The 15,577-nt window shown below is 40.1% G+C and overlaps 1 pseudogene; it reads left to right on the top strand.

Annotated features, from left to right (window-relative positions):
- The first annotated feature begins 11,798 nt into the window (after positions 1-11,798).
- On the top strand, positions 11,799-12,691 carry LOC108308821 (annotated as a pseudogene).
- The last annotated feature ends 2,886 nt before the right edge of the window (positions 12,692-15,577 follow it).

The raw sequence follows: 15,577 nt of genomic DNA, 5'->3' as shown, positions 1-15,577 counted from the left end.
CGAGTAGCTGGGACTACAGGCACGCGCCACCATGCCCAGCTAATTTTTTGTATTTTTAGTAGAGACGGGGTTTCACCATGTTGACCAGGATGGTCTCAATCTCTTGACCTCGTGATCCACCCGCCTCGGCCTCCCAAAGTGTAAATCTCTTTTCTTTTAGATCATCCAGCCAGAGGCAAGAATGGCCTAAAACAAAAAATTAGTATCTAGGAGTGGTACCTTTCTATAAAGATACCTGAAAATGTAGAAGCAGCTTTGGAACTGGGTAATGAGAAGAGGTTGGAAGAGTTTGGAAGGCTCAGAAAAAGAAAGGAAAATGAGAAAACATTGCAAACTTCTTAAAGACTGGTTAGATGGTTGTGACCAAAATGCTGACAGTCATATAGTCAGTAAGTCCAGGCCAACAAGGTCTCAGATAAAAATGAGGAACTTATTGGGAACTTGAGCAAAGGTCCCACATGTTATGCTTTAGCAAAGAACTTGGCTGCATTTTGTTCAGCTCCTAGGGACCTGTGAAAGTTTGAGCTTAAGACTGATGATTTAGAGTATCTGGTTAAAAAAATTTCCGAGCAGACAAGTGTTTGAAATGTGGCCTGGCTACTTCTAACACAGCCTTGGCTCACATGCAGGAGCGAAAAAAAAAAAAAAAAAACTTAAAGATGGAATTTATATTTAAAAGGAAAGCAGAGCATAAAACTTTGGAAATTTGCAGCCTAGCCATGTGGCATAGAAAGAAAGAAACAAGCAGGTTATGGAACAACCACTTGCTAGAGAGATTAGTATAACTATAAGGGAACCAAGAGCTAATATCCAATACAATGGAGAAAGGCCTCAAAAGCATTTCAGAAACTTTAACAGCAGCCTCTCTCATGGCAGGCCCCGAGGCCTAAGAGAATGGAATGGTTTTGGAAGACAGAATGGTTTTGTAGACCAGGCCCAGGGACTCACTGCCCTGTGCAGCCTGCAAACACTGCTCCCTACATCCCAGCTGCTCCAGCTGTGGTTCAAAGGGGACCAGGTATAGCCCAGGCTGCCACTTTGGAGAACACAAACCATAAGATTGGGCAGCTTTCACGCTTGAAGAACAAAAACCATAAGACTTGGCAGTTTGGTGGTAAGCTTGCAGGTGCACAGGGTGCAAGAGTGAATAAGGCTTAGCACTCTTCACCCAGATTTCAGAAGATGTATGGAAAAGCCTGGATGCCCAGACAGAAGCCTACTGTGGAGGCAGAGCCCCCAGAGGACCTCTACTAGAGCAATGATAAGGAGAAATGTAGAGCTGGAGCCCCCACACAGAGTCCCCAATGGGGGTCTGCACAGTGAAGCTGTGAGAAGGAAGCCACCATCCTCCATACCCAAAAATGTAGATCCACCAGTAGCTTGGACGCTGCACCTGGAAAAGATGCAGACATTCAACTCCATCTCATGAGAGCAGCTGTGGGGGCTGCACCCTATAAAGCCACAGGGTTGCCTGTAGCCTTGGAAGCCCATCCCTTGCACCAGCATGTCCTGGATGCAGAATAGATTATTTTGGAGCTTAAAGATCTAGGGCCGGGCGCGGTGGCTCATGCCTGTAATCCCAGCACTTTGGGAGGCCGAAGCAGGTAGATCACGAGGTCAAGAGATCAAGACCATCCTGGTCAACATGGTGAAACCCCGTCTCTACTAAAACTACAAAAAAAAAAATTAGCTGGGCATGGTGGCGCGTGCCTGTAATCCCAGCTACTCAGGAGGCTGAGGCAGGAGAACCGCCTGAACCCGGGAGGCAGAGGCTGCGGTGAGCCGAGATCGCACCATTGCACTCCAGCCTGGGTAACAAGAGCGAAACTCCATCTCAAAAAAAAAAAAAAATTTAATGACTGCCATGCTGGGTTTTAAACTTCCACGGGGCATGTAACCCTTTTCTTTTGGCCAATTTCTCTCTTTAGGAACAACAATGTTTACCCAATTCCTATACTTCTATTGTATCATAGAAGTAACTAACTCATTTCTTATTTTACAGGCTGATAGGCAGAAGGGATTTCTTTTGTCTCAAATCGGACTTTGAACGTTGTACTTTGCATTAACACAGCATGTAAAAGAAGCCTTCTCCCCTGGCAATACTCCTTGTCTCAGCGATTGGTTTTCTGTGCAGTGAGCAGCAGGACTAAATTGAACCTGATGTCTCAGTAATATTGTGAGCATTTTCTTATACCATCAGGTAGGCAAAGTCCAGTCCTAAGTTGCTGTTTATTCTTGTCAAGATACAATTACAGTCTCTCTAAGATACTGGCACCAGTCCAATGTACCTATTTTCCAGCTCTGTGCAGGTCCTTCCCATAGCCCTCCACAGTCTCTTTCTTGCTGGTAGACTAGATAGTTCTTGTTGACATTTTGTGCCACAGAGGGTGCAAAAGCTGTATGTTGATGACCAGACCATCTTTGTATTCTTGCAGCTCCTCCATATTCATTCATTTCATGGACCTAGGTGGACCCCTCAAGCGAGCACACCAGATTTGGTGGTTTCAATCACCTTCCAACCTTAGAAGGAGGTTCTTCTGATGGGCATCAAGATGTCCTACTTTAATGCATCATTTATATTCCCATAGTTATTTCCATAGGAGCATACCCTATAGTGGAATCTCTTTATTAATCTAGTTTTTCATTGCCCATCTAACTGACCATATAGCGAAGCCACTGGCCAATGTCCATGAGTTGGCAAAAAATCAAACGTAGGGGCTGTTATCGTTGTTCAATTCTTCCACCATTACATGTAAAACACCATGTTATTCAGTCCACTAAGGTGATTTGTTCTTGCCTTCTTCAATCAGTTTTTCCATCAGTCAATTATAGTGTGGCAGGCCTCCAAACAAGGTGATGTCTGTCTGCCTGGCAGCTGCCATCCATAAACCAAGCAGTGTTTTGTTGGCCAATAGAGAGCTGTTCATAGGGCACCACTGGTGTGATAGTAACATCCAGCAGTTCCTCTGGTGGCTCCAAAGTCGGTTATGGGGAAAAGTGGTATCTGCTCTTAAATGTGATGAGTACCTCCTTGCACTCTCCCAAGTAGCATGTTCCTATATAAATCATTTCCATTTTATTATAGAACTCTTCTTGGACTGCCTTCCATATTAAAGTGTTTCTCTAATATCATCTAAGACATCATGGATATTTTAGGATTCCACGTTATTTTATGTCCTTCAGTCATAGGGGCAGTTTCCATTGTCAGTGCAAGCTAGTAATTATCTCTCAAAAGGTATAAACAATACCACTGCATATGGAAATTTTCTGTTTCTAAATCCTAGCAGTCACTGCTGGTGGTACTGACAGACTTTTGCCATAAGCTCTAGTCTGCATAAGTGTGTGTTGCAGATGCTTCCAAAATCCTATCTGAGTGTGGATCATAAGGGCCAAAAGGATTGAGAAGGTTACCACTTTTGCCACTCAGACATAGTCTGGTTTTGTTCAGGATCCCATTCAAATATGACCTTATTTCAGACAGGCATTGGGCTAGCAATTCCCAGATGTAGAATATGTATCCTCCAAAACACAAGGAAATCGACAAGGTGCTGTGATTCTTACTTAGTTCTCAGAATAGACAACAACAGCAGCTTATTTTTAGTCATCTGTGGAATGCCAGTATTGGCTCCTGTCCAGGTTATTACTAAGACTTTTATCATTTGGGCAGATCCCTGAATCTTTGCTGGATTTGAGGGAATGTAATTAATTTCTCTTCCCAGGTCCACAAGGGGCATGGTTTCAAAGATAAGAACTTCCTAGCGACATGCCCAACCTGCCTTCTTTCACATCTCCATCTGGGAACTTAGAGGTCTTTGTTTACCTTTTGCGCATGGGAAGATAGACTGCCCAGAAATCAAAGGTCGATCACTCTAGCACAAGTTTAAAGGAACTCCTTTCATAGGACAAAAAACTTGAATGGGCAGGAATAACTCCCAGGCTAAAATCCCCTTTCCTTCCTCACCTGTTCTGACTCCATCTCTGGATCCCCTCTCATGACAGCGTGAGAGCTCTCTCTCTCTCTCTCTCTGTATTCCTTTTTCTCTCTGTCTAAATAAAACACTTTTTGCAAAATTCTTTGGGGTCCGTTATTTACTTGAACAAGTTCACTGTGCCTGACGGGGTCCTGTCCCCCATTCTTGGGTGAGTGAGGAACCAAGGGCCTGGAAGAATACATCCTATTGGGGAGCAACCTAAGCCCATCGTCTGCAATTCAGTCACAGATTATCAACCAAGCTTTTTTTTTTTGGCAATGTGTGCCAGCATTGCATTAAAGTCAGTTTTGCTTACTCTTTTCTTTTTGATTTTTTATATTATTAATATAGTGCATTTTTAAACTTGAGACCTGAATCAAGTCTGAATCTCTTCTAATCAAAAAATGAAACTAAGCTGGTAATATCAAATAACCCTATGGAAATACAGTAAATGTAAAATGGGAGCCTTCCATGTAAAGCCAAACTACAGCTGGCTCTTTTCTGATTGAGATAGGAAAAATAGAATTTTCAATATCAATCACTGAGTATCATTCTATTTAGCCTACTATATTTTTGCACTATTGAAACCATATCAAGGATAGCTGATGCTACAGGCTGCACATCTTTATCCCAGCCTCAGTAACATATTTTGAATCTCCATTAGTCACATACTTTTTCATGGGTCACCCAGGGCTATTGTACAGAGAACTTTTGATACCAGCACTCCAGCTCCTAATATTGTTCTTAATTAAAGTAGTAATCTCTTTATTGTCGACCAGGTATTCCATACTGTTTCAGATTAACAACCTGTATGGACTCAGGCAATTTTATAGATTCACATTTGGAATGTCCAATTAATACTAGCCGAAAGGTAACCTACATGCCTTCTGTTTTACAATACTAGGTAGACTAGTCAAACATAATATTCACTCCAATAATACATTCAGGGAAAATAGACACAATCACTTCACATAAAGTACATTTTAATATTCTAATTTTTATCCAAACTTTCACCTAAATCCCATCAACCATTGTATCCCCATATCCTTCAATCTAATTGCAGCCCTATTAGAAATTCACTGTGATTCTGGAATCACAGTACATTTGACTCCCATATCAAGGAGTCTCAGAAAACTTTCTTTTCAATTGCTGGCCATTTTACCCACGTATGTGGATGTAGGGGTTACACAAGAACACCCTCATTCCTTTATAAATCTTCATCCTGATTAACTTTCCAGACCATCACTCCTAGCAATTAAAAGTCTGGTTTTGGTCAGGTGCAGTGGCTCACGACTGTAATCCCAGCAGTTTGGGAGGCTGAGGAGGGCAGATTACGAGATCAAGAGATGAAGACCATACTGGCCAACATGGTGAAACCCCATCTCTACTAAAAATACAAAAATTAGCTGGGCATGGTGGTGCCTGCCAGTGGTCCCAGCTACTCAGGAGGCTGAGGCAGAAGAATCACTTGAACCCAGGAGGCAGTGATTGCAGTGAGCTAAGACTGTGCCACTGCACTCCAGCCTGGTGTCAGAGTGAGACTCCATCTTAAAACACACAGACACACACACACGTGCACACACACACACACACACAATCAGGTTTCTCATTAACACCTTTGCTTTCCAACTTTTTAAACTCTTTAAACCTAAGTAAATAGAGCAGTTTTGTTTATGGCTTTTCAACACTGGGGACCATTGGGGCTCCAATTTGTCCACCCAACTTCCCATAGTGCAGCTTCAAGACCTTGTTTCAACCCCATCAGTGTTTGCTTTATTTATGCTACTAATAATAACCATCTAAAAATTTTCACCCTGCTAGGAAGAGTCCCTTGAATCTCCCCTTTGTCTTTGCCTCATTCTTTTGTGAACTGTTCTTTCTCAGCATCTGTAGACCCACAAGGCAAAGCTGAGACAATAAACCTAACAAGGTCCACCCCCAGACCATTGCTTGATTTTACAGCAGTAAGTTTACACAGGGTGCCCACACAAAGGAGCTTCCCTTAATCCAGCATTTACCACGACCTAGTTATGAGACATATTATGTGGATGAGCATCCTGATCATAAAGTCAATCTAGCATGGCTTGCATACACAACATATCGGCTACTTCATCTGTGAAGTTCTATTTAGCATTTAAAGGAGGAGAAAGAGAATTCATCTGCTCAGATGAATTTTACTCAGTCCTCGAGGAAATCTGTCTCCTTGGAAATAACATGCTGTGTGTCTGAATCATATAGTCATCTGTGATTGGTCAATAGCTATGTATCAACCCAAACATGCTCTTTCATTTTGCGGAATTCAAAAGCAAGAAGAGTGACTTACCCCTAAACTGGTCACTCTCATAATCCATTTTAGTAAAGGTTCTTTAGGAAGTAATTGATATTAATCCATAAAATGAGACAACTCCTTCACGCCAGACCCTCTGCTTTCAGCAGTTTATTGGTATGGTTCTCCTCTCCCACCTTGACTGCCTTCTTGGTAAATAGAAATTGTGGAGGTTCTATCTGTTGTTCCAGCATAACTTATCCTTTTGGTGGTGGCCCTCAGGCTTAGTGGCTGAAATCTGAACTTGATTATATATCTACATATCTATATATTTGTTAGGATCTGCCCCAACACTATCTTTTACTTTTATTTTAGCTATTACAGATAACACTAAGCAAGGAATTGTATATTTCACTAGTTTCTTATTTTGCATTCCCTTATGTATCCAGTGAACCCAAACGTTCGGGAGTTAGACTTACCATTTCTGAATTCCACTGGAGACTTTCACCTATAGTAAAGAATCACAGCACAGCTACTATTTCAGACTATGTTTCATATCCAGTGGCCATATAGGAATCAAAAGTTTGTCCACCCCTGTCCTCTCATTCTTTCATTTCCCAAAGCATGCTTTTGCCATGTTTCAGTGAGTTAGGGTCATCCCAACAAATGCTACTTACAATGCCAACTATATTGGGGGTCTCCCAAGACCACCCTTAGGTTCAATATTCCATTAGAATGATTCACAGAGCTCAGAAAAGCTATTATACTAATGATTATGGCTTGTAACAGCCAAAAAATACCAATTAAAATTAGCAAAGGAAACAGGCACCAGGTGAAACCAAGTACAAGCTTCTGGTTGTTCTCTCCTAGTGGAGTCACACGGATAGAGCTTAATTCTCTCAGCAATAGTGTTTGACAGCATATGCAAAGTGTTGCCAACCAAGGAAGTTCACATGAGCCTTGAGGTCTACAGTTTTTATTAGGAGTCAGTAGGCATACCTACATGGCTGAGCTTAACTACTCTTTCTCTAGAGGTCAAACTGATACAGCATGGTGCTGGGCCTCAAGTGAACAAGGGCAGAAATTCATCATAAATCATATTGTTAGCATAAACTATCTGATGTGGCCCAAAGCCTCATATAAACAAAGACACTCTGATTAAGGAGGATATTATAAAGGCTTAAGGGTTATCCTCTAGGAGCTGGGTGAAGGGCCAGTCCTTTCTATGGAATCTGTGGTGTTTGAGCAAACCAAGCCCACTGAGCTAACAGTTTATGGCACAACTTTTAACTTCTATTCAAGGTTTTCTTGAAATAGAAATATATTTCCCAAATATCCAATAATCATAAAACAAAAAAATAGCAATGTGATTTATAGTTCCTCACAGATAACACATTGCACAAAAAAAAGTCATCTGTTAAGTTTCAAGGAAAAGTTTACTTGTGATCTAGCTTAGACGGGTATGAAAATTTAGGCTGAAATTGAAACTTTCATAATAAAAAACAACGGTAATAACTTTACACATTTTTCTAGCATGAATCAACACAGAAATTTGATTGACAATAGTAAGTAAAATTAAGAACATATTGCTGATATTTGCAAATTTAGAATTCAGGCAATACCCTTTCAATTAAATGTTCATAATATGGAGTTGAAAAATAGTAAAGTTACTGCATTTAGATATAGTTTGAAAATGATATACTTTTGCATTAAAATCAAATCAGTTATTCTAAAACAGATGAACTAATTTTGTGAATGTGGGTATAAATATTAAAGCAAAAGTTTTTTTTTTTTTTTGGAGACAGGGTCTCATTCTGTTCACCCATACTGGAGCACAGTGGTGCAATCATAGCATAGCTCACTGCAGCCTTGAATTCCAGGGTTCAAGTGATCCTCCCACCTCAGCCTCCCAAAATGCTGAAATTACAGGTGTGAGCCACTGCACTCAGCTGGAAAAGCAGTTTTTGATACTCAGTTCAATTACTAGAAAACCTTTAAGTATGTGAATCTACTTTTGAAATGTAAATTTTGTTAAATTTAAATACAGATGAAGATCTATAATGAAAATTTAGTGTCCAAATGAAGGTGTATTTTAAGAACAAAGGTCAGGAGCAGTGGCTCATGCCTGTAATCCCAACACTTTGGGAGGCCAAGGCAGGTGGATCACAAAGTCAAGAGCTCAAGACTAGCTTGGCCAAGATGGTGAAAGCCCAACTCTACTAAAAATACAAAAAAATTAGCCAGGCATGGTGGCAAGTGCCTGTAATCCCAGCTACTCGGGAGGTTGAGGCAGAGGAGGTTGCGGTGAACTGAGATCATGCCACTGCACTCCAGCCTGGGTGACAGAGCGAGACTCCATCTCAAAAAAAAGAATAAAATATACACTAGATGTCAAAGACTTAGTAGAAAACAAAAGATGTAAAATAATAATACTGTACAATAATTTTCATACTGATTACATGTTAAAATACTTTGTTTATATTGAGTTAAATAAAATGTGTTGTTAAAATAACACATTTTTAAATTTCAATTTTTATTGTGGCTGTTAAAGTTTTTTAATTTACACATATGCTTATATTTCTACCAAACAGCACTGTTCTACATAAGTACTGAGTTAAAGAAGAAATCATAATAAAAATTTTTAAATATATAGAACCAAATGGTAATTAAAATAGTACATATTTAATTCCTTACCAGGAAATTTATGACTTTAAATGTGTATATTAAAAAAGAATACATGATAAAGAGTAATGAGGTGGGCATTCAACCCAAAAAGTAAATCAAAAATAGCAGGTCAGACACAGTGGCTCATGCCTGTAATCCCAGCACTTTGGAAGGCTGAGTTGGGCAGATCACTGGAGGTCAGGAGTTTGATACCAACCTGGCCAAAATGATAAAACCATATCTCTACTAAAAACACAAAAATTAGCCAGGCGTGGTGGCGTGTGCCTGTAATCACAGCTACTCAGGAGGCTGAGGCATGAGAATCACTTGAACCTGGTGGGGTAGAGGTTGCAGTGAGACTAGATTTCACTACCACACACCAGCCTGAGTGACAGAGTGAGACTCTATCTCAAAAATAAAAAATAAATAAAATTAGAAAAAAGACACATTACAGACAAAAGTAGAAATTCATGGAAGAGAAAAATGACATAAAGAACAAAGAAAAGCAAAAGTAAGTTCCTTGAAATCATGAATAAAATAGATCCTGTCAAGACTGATCACAAGAAATAGAGGTGTTAAAAATTATATTAGGAGCAAAAAGGTAACCTAACTATAGCTACAGTCAAAATTAAAAAGAAAAGAAGGATTTTGTATGTTAGGTCTGTAAACTTGAAAGTCTAGCTATGATATATGATTTCTGAGTAAGAATAACTTGACAAACTGACAAAAAGAAATAGAACATCTAACATGTTTTTGGAATCCTTAGAGATGTTGAATCATAGTTAAAACACATTTACACATGAAATCTCCATTTCCTGATACTTTACAGGTGATTCCAATCAACTGTCAGGTCAGAGATCATTCCAACATTGTGCAGATTCTCCAGAGAATAGAAAAAAAAAAAAAAATTAAATGCTTCCCAATCCACAGTATGAAGCTAGTATAACTGAAATCAAAACGAGGCAAGAGCAGTATAAAAATAGATTATAGGCCAATCTTTTCATGAATATAGTTACAAAATCATAAGATATCAACTAGGGCTGGACACAGTGGCTCACACCTGTGATCCCAGCAGTTTGGGAGGCCAAGGCAAGAGGTGGATCACATGAGGTCAGGAGTTTGAGACCAGCCTGATCAGCATGGAGAAACCCCATCTCTACTAAAAATACAAAATTAGCCAAGTGTGGTGGTGCATGCTTTAATCTCAGCTACTCAGGAGGCCGAAGACGGAGAAGTGCTTGAACTCAAGAGGCAGAGGTTGCAGTGAGCTGAGATCGCACCATTGCACTCCAGCCTGGGCAACAATAGTGAAACTCTGTCTCAAAAAAAAAAAAAAAAAAAGATACCAACCAGCATGGAGATAACCACCCCCATAATGTACCTCCCACCAGGCCCCTCCCATGACACATGCTTATTATGGGAACTATAATTCAAGATGAGATTTGGGTGGGGACACAGCCAAACCATATCACTATAATAAAAACTAGCCTATAAAGGTGCAAGTGTGGGAGCAGGAAGAGCAGTTAGAAGTCTTGTAACAATACAGGAGAGGTAATGGAGGATTGAACCAGGGAGAAACCATGAAATGAGGTAGTAGCTGGAAAGATAAGTGAGAAGAAGAGATTTTTGTTTGTGTATGTATGTGTGCTTTTACTTGTTTCAAGAACTGAAATATGAGAAACTCCTGCACGTTTATGTGCTTGAGTACATGAGAGTGAATGGCATTACATGAAGTATATGGCTGAGATTTATACAGAAACATAGGTAGTCATTTTATAGAACCCAGGAGAAAACACAGGATACTGGGGCATAGATGCTGGTAGGTAGAGGACGTGACAGGAACTTGTGGAGGTTCTATTTTTTTTCCCTATTTTCCCAGTAAAATAAGAAGCAAGTCATCAGATGATAGCAAGGAGCATGGGTGAGGTGTTGGAGTTTTGAGAAGAGAAAGTACAAAACAATCACGGTAGTGTAAGAAATAGACAAAGGAAACATGATTGTCCAAACAGCATGAAGGATCCATTGACACTAAGGCTGAACTTAAAGTGAGACCAGTAAGCATGCTATGTATTTTTCTTCTGCTGTGATGATGCAAAGTAGGAGGAGAGCTGGACTTCACCAGGATCAGAATTCTGCCGCAGGAAAGGGGAAAGGGCATTGATGGTGTATGCAAGGAAATGGCTATAATGATTGATGATGGAATTTAAACTGTGGGAAGAGTCAAAAGGATGTGAATGGGAATAAGGGATAGTGAAAAGTTACAATGGGCAGTGGATTGTAGATCCTGGGGCTTGTTCAAGTGATAAGGCTAAAATGAGCAAGATAGGACAAGGCAAACAGAGGTCAAATGTTTGAACCTACGATGATGAAAAGGTGATAGAAATTCTGTGCTACGTCCATGTAAGTGAGTGGCAGAGATAGGCTGAAGGGGAGGAATTTAAGAAATTCAAGGCCATGGTGGTGGAAGAATCCTTTATGTGGATATTAAAATTACCAAGAATTAAGGCAGGAATGTTGTTTAAAAGACAATGTATATACTACATACTGGTACTATGTACCAACAAAAATTAAAATTTAAAATTAAGAAAAAAGGCTGCCATTGACCAAAAATCATTGAAAAATAAGGGACAGTGAAGTGGGGAAAGCAGACAACACAGCAGCGGGGGATAGTGGGAGTGACGGTCTGACAGGACATTCATATCTTATGGAGTCTAAGTAGGAGAGGAAGAAAGGTCTTAGCAACAACAAAATACTAAGGAGGATGCATAACCCACCTCCATCGCCCCTGATATTAGAGGTGTAGGACATTAAAACAGCCCTCTCAACAGCCCCAGAGTCAAAGCTGGTTCCCAGCTCAGTCCCATCCTGCAGCAGCGTGCCTCTTCTTTCCTTTCAACATGACAGATGCCGCTGTGTCCTTCACCAAGGACTTCCTGGCATGTGGAGTGGCCGCAGCCATCTCCAAGATCGTGGTAGTGCCCTTCGAGTGGGGTTAAGCTGCTGCTGCAGATGCAGCATGCCAGCAAGCAGATTACCGCAGATAAGCAATACAAGGGTATTATAGACTGTGTGGTCTGTATTCCCAAGGAGTAGGGAGTTCTGTCCTAGCACGGTAACATGACCAATGTAATCAGATACTTCCCCACCCAGGCTCTCAACTTCGCCTTCAAATACAAATACAAGCAGATACTCCTGGGTGGTGTGGACAAGAGGACCCAGTTTTGCGCTACTTTGCAGGGAATTTGGCATCAGGCAGTGCCACTGGGAACATATCCTTGTGTTTTGTGTACCCTCTTGATTTTGCCCATGCCCGTCTAGCAGCCAATGTGGGTAAAGCTGGAGCTGAAAAAGAATTCCGAGTCCTCAGTGGCTGCCTGGTTAAGATCCACAAATCTGATGGGATCAAGGGCCTGTACCACGGCTTTAACGTGACTGTGCAGGGTATTATCATCTACCAAGCTGCCTATTTGGGTATCCATGACACTGCAAAGTGAATGCTTCCAGACCCTAAGAACACTCACACCGTCATCAGCTGGATGATCACAGAGACTGTCACTGCTGTTGCTGGGTTGACCTCCTATCCATTTGACACCATTTACCACCACATGATGATGCAGTCAGGGTGCAAAGGAACTGACATCATGTAGACAGACACACTTAACTGCTGGAGGAAGACTGCTCGTGATGAAGGATGCAAAGCTTTTTTCAGGGGTACATGGTCCAGTGTTCTCAGAAGCATAAGCTTGTCTTGTATGACAAAATCAAGAAGTATACACCAGTTAACTCCTAGGATTTTTCCCTCTGTGAACAGGCATGTTATATTATATAACATATTTTGAGCATTCTTGTCAGACTCCTGGATGTCAGTTTATCAGTGGCAACTATTTACCGGTTGAAAATGAGAAGCAATAATATTCATCTGACCAGTTTTCTCTTAAAGCCATTTCCAAGATGATGATGGGACTCTATTATATTTTTTTATTTCAGTTACTCCTGATAAATAACAAATTTGGAGAAATAAAAATATCTAAAACTAAAAAAAAATGGCACTTACTTGAGCAGGAACAATGCTGTGTGCACAAAGTAATTTTAAAAGAACATGAACTGGTGCTGGGCATGGTGGTTCACACCTGTAATCCCAGCATTTTGAGAGGCCGAAACAAGAGGATCACTTGAGCCCAGAAGTTTGAGACAACCCTGGGGAATATAGTGAGACTCCCACCTCTACAAACTTTATTTTTTAAAAAATTCAAAAGAACATGGACTGCTGAATCATATATAACTAAAAATTTTAAAAGAAAACAAAAAGCAAGTCATTTTTTTAATAATGAGAGAATGAATAAGTCTATGGATTGTTTGTATAATGGAATACTATACAAGACTGAAAACAAATGAGCTATGATCATGTTACATGGACAAAATCTGCAAAAATAATTTGAGTGAAAAAGGCAGGTGGCAGAAGAATGCCCCCAGCATGATATAATTTATATTATGTTTCAAATGCTGTGTATACAAGGGTTGCTTATGTATTGCATAGAGATATAGATATGTTACAAAATTATTTCTAATTATGTATTAATTATTTAGCTTTGGGAATGCTAAATAAATTCGAGATCATTAATTACAGAGACAAAAGGTGAGTAATTGGATCAGGGAAATGTATATAAAGGTGAGATGAGAAGGGCTTGAAATTAGCAATCTGTTATTTCTTAGGCTGTTAGGTAGATGTAGAGTGTTCATTTTATAATTCTCTATAGTTTTTGAATTTCTGAAGTACTAATTATAAAAGATAAAAACTGTGTAATACTTTTAGTGTCTATATGGTGCTTTCAAATAAATTATCTCATTTGATTTGCAAGGTAAACTTGTGAGATAGTGAAGGTAGTTGTTATTAATATTTTCATTTCATAAAGGAGGAAACACCCAAGGCTAAAAAATGCTGCAAATAATAAACAGATGAGATGCAGGGACAGAATTAAGCTCTTGGGGGTTCAAATCATCACACTCCCTTAGATACGCTAATATTTGGTCAGTGAGACTATAGTCATAACAGAGTCAAGGGTACAACCATCCTAGTTTATCCTTTTCTTGCTCTTTGGTAAAATCATATTGTGTTAAATCAAATTGAGATAAATATATTTCTTGACGTGCTGCTGCTATGTCCAAGGTTATAAAATGCCTTTCTTCTTCATGGTTTTCTAAAATTTTATATATTGTCAATTCCCTTCCAGCATCATAAAACAATGCAGAAGGTATCAGTTATTATTCAGAACCATAGTCACATTTTTCTTTTCTAGAAAAGAAACTCTCTCTAGCTAGTCAAGTGAAAAGAGGTAGGAGCATCAGAAAATCTGGGTAATCAGAAATCTGAAATGTATTTTCATTTGTATTCTTCACTTTGGCTTTGGGTTTACATTGGACTTTCTGTAAGTGACTTTGTATATCTGTGTCTCACTTTATACAACTGGGACAGAAATAAGAAAACACTTTGCATGATCACAAAGCATATCAACATACCTCACATAGCCCTTTGCTTTGTAGCAACCGTTTGCTTCGTTTGCTTTGCTGATAACAAAAGAGTATTGGAAAGAGTTAATTTGTACTAGCATGTAATAAATCTCCTCAGTCATCTCATGTTATACTTTTTTTTTTTTTTTTTTTTTTTTTTGAGACGTAGTGGCACTCTATCATCCAGGCTGCAGTGCAGTGGCACAATCTCAGCTCACTGTAACCTCCGCCTCCCAGGTTCAAGCAATTCCCCTGCCTCAGCCTCCCAAGTAGCCGGGATTACAGGCCGCCACCATGCCCGGCTAATTTTTGTATTTTTAATAGAGATGGGTTTTCACCATGTTGGCCATGCTGATCTCAAACTCCTGACCTCAGGTAATTCATCCGCCTCGGCCTCCCAAAGTGCTGGGATTACAGGCATGAGCCACCGTGCCTGTCCTCATGTTATACTTCTGTAAAGATTGGCCAATCATTATGTAAGGCAGTATGTATAGCAGTTAACCGTACAGGATATGCTAAGCTTGGTTTCTGACTTATAAAATAAGAATACTACTACCTACCTCTTAAGAGTTGTGATGATTAAAGGAGATAATGTATACAAAACACTTGGCACAGTACTTGCTGGGCTCAGTAAAAGTTGGCTGTTTCAATTATTGCACATAATCACCATATTGATTACTATTCTTACTGGACCTTTGGCCTGGTTCTATCAGATTCTGGATTTTGAGGGTAGTTGCTTTAGAACTGTCTTTCCTGCACCACTTTCCTAGAAATTGCTACTCCTCACCCCATCGACGTGATGACAGCAAAACCTGCCATGTTTCTAACAGGTGTTACTGCCATGCCACAGTTGGTTTAGGGGTTAACACCTGACCCGTGATGCTTTGATTATTTATTCCTGAAAGCTGTGGGACTTGACAGGGGAGCAGGGAGCAAAGAGAAGAAAACAAGGGAAAGAAAGAAAATGCAAGAGTGAAAACCCAAAGACTAGTTGTCTTAGTTACTGTATCTCCCGCATATAAGACTAATGTGTTCTCTTTCCGGGTCCACAAGGGGGCGTAGTTTTAAGGGCAAGACCTTCCCAGCGCCATGCCCGCCTCCCTTCTCTCTCCATCCAGGAGATTTAACGGTTTATGTTTAAATTTCGCTGGCGCGGGGAACTAAAAGT

This window comes from Cebus imitator, unplaced genomic scaffold (assembly GCF_001604975.1).
Source record: "Cebus imitator isolate Cc_AM_T3 unplaced genomic scaffold, Cebus_imitator-1.0 Scaffold88, whole genome shotgun sequence".
Taxonomy (NCBI): Eukaryota; Metazoa; Chordata; class Mammalia; order Primates; family Cebidae; genus Cebus; species Cebus imitator.
Note: the sequence above shows the minus strand (reverse complement) of the source record. Positions and strands in the feature narration are given on the sequence as shown.